Here is a 2,128-nt window from a genome sequence, read left to right as displayed (position 1 = left end):
AGGGTGAGTGGACCAGGCAGGACTAACTAAGGTTTTGAGTAAACGGTTCTAAGGTGAGTGTTATGTATTGAAAGTTAGCAGACTGATTCATATTAATGGGTTTTTCAAAAGTGCTTGAAAGGAACAATAATATTACTTGCATCTTTTATCTTTTTGGGTTGAGTTTTCTGGAACAGCAAAACTAAATGTAACGTTAGTGAAGTCATGATAATATAGAGACTAAGCAGTGTGTGTATAGATTATTTTGCTTTTTCAAAGCCAAATGACATTTATCCAAAGCATGTCATTATTTACATAAAAACCTGGATTTGTGGCAGAGAGATAGCTACTCATTTTTAGTAGGTTTTATAACCTGAAGACCATATGGGAAAAGGGGTAAAACACAATATACCAAATGGAGAAGTTTTAAAAAAATTGGTCATGGTGTGGGAAAATGACCAATTTAAGGTAAAAAAAAAAAAATGTAGAGGGGGCACCTAGGTGGCTCAGTCGTTTAAGTGACCAACTTTGGCTCAGGTCTTGATCTTGCAGTTCACGAATTTGAGCCCTACTTTGGGTTCTGCACTGACAGCTCAGAGCCTGGAGTCTGTCTTGGATTCTGTGTCTCCTTCTCGTTCTCTGCCCCTACCCCACTCATGTTCTATCTCTCTCTTTCAAAAATAAATAAGCATTGAATTTTTTTTTTAATGTAGAGAGAAACAAACAGAGAAGAATTGTTAAACAAACATAGAGTTCTGATAGTACACTAGCATCTGCCCTAAGAATGAATATAAGAGTAGAGTCACATTATTAAAAAAATTTTTTTTGGGGGGCGCCTGGGTGGCTTAGTCGGTTAAGCGTCCGACTTTCGCTTAGGTCATGATCTNCTCTCTGGGGCGCCTGGGTGGCTTAGTCGGTTAAGCGTCCGACTTTCGCTCAGGTCATAATCTCGCGGTTCGTGGGTTCGAGCCCCGCGTCGGGCTATGTGCTGACTGCCAGCTCAGAGCCTGGAGCCTGTTTCAGAGTCTGTGACTCCCTCTCTCTCTGACCCTCCCCTGCTCACGCTGTCTCTCTCTGTCTCCTAGAAATAAATAAAAACATTTAAAAAAAAAAAAAGGAATTATAAAAAAATTTTTTTTTAATATTTTGTTTTATTCAGAGAGAGAGAGAGAGAGACAGCATGAGCAGGGAAGAGTCAGAGAGAGAGGGAGACACAGAATACAAAATAGGCTCCAGGCTCTGAGCTAGCTGTGGGCTCCAGGCTCTGAGCCCAATGCAGGGCTTGAACCCACTAACTGTGAGATCATGACTTGAGCCAAAGTCCAACGCTCAACTGACTGAGCCACCCAGGTGCCCCGAGAGTAGAGTCACATTATTATGAAAAAGAAATCTTCCTTGCATTTAGGACAATAGAGAAAAATGATTCCAATCAGAATATCTGATCTGAAGTATATATACAAATTAATCTTTTTACAGAAAATACTTGATTGAACAGTATTTTTAAGATGATTAAAATGACTCACAACTTCTAGCCAGCTGAGAGTTTTTCGAGATGTTCTTATTTGTTCTTTCTTTATTTTCCCTTTCTGTCTAGATTTAATTTTTCCAAAGTCCAAAGTTATATAAATCCCTGTAGATGAGGGGTGATTTATAAGCAAAGAGGGTCATCAAGATTAGGATGGAGTTCAAAAGAAGCAATAAGAGAGAAATCACTTGAGAAAACAAAAGTCATTTTATGTTCCAATAAGAATTCCCCAAGCCTATCATTCTCAAAGCAGGCTGTTCAGAAAATAAAACCTTTTCTTAAACCTTCAGATTTGAAAAATTTTTTTTTGGTGTAAATGACAAAATTAGAGCTTTATTAATAATTATTAAATTGATAAGGACAGATACTACATTTGATCTTAGACAATAGACTGAGAAGCAATTAGGGATAATTATTAAAATATGAGAAAACAAGACAGTATTACTAGAGGTAAATTTAAAACATTTAGTCCTTCCTAAACAGAGAATTGACATCTGTTCAGAAAGTTTGGTGGGCTGCTTTTCTTTTTTTTTTTTTTTTTTTGGTAAATTCTGTTTTTGTTTTTGTTGTTGTTGTTTTGAGAAACAGAGTGCAAGTAGGGGAGGGGCAGAGAGAGAGGAAGAC

General features: G+C 37.5%; 1 pseudogene; it reads right to left on the bottom strand.

The window, feature by feature from the left end:
• Positions 1-1,811: 1,811 nt before the first annotated feature.
• Positions 1,812-1,907, bottom strand: LOC120243393 (annotated as a pseudogene).
• Positions 1,908-2,128: the final 221 nt, after the last annotated feature.

This window comes from Hyaena hyaena, unplaced genomic scaffold (genome assembly GCF_003009895.1).
Source record: "Hyaena hyaena isolate Hyena2069 unplaced genomic scaffold, ASM300989v1 scaffold_340, whole genome shotgun sequence".
In the NCBI taxonomy this organism is placed as follows: domain Eukaryota; kingdom Metazoa; phylum Chordata; class Mammalia; order Carnivora; family Hyaenidae; genus Hyaena; species Hyaena hyaena.
Note: the sequence above shows the minus strand (reverse complement) of the source record. Positions and strands in the feature narration are given on the sequence as shown.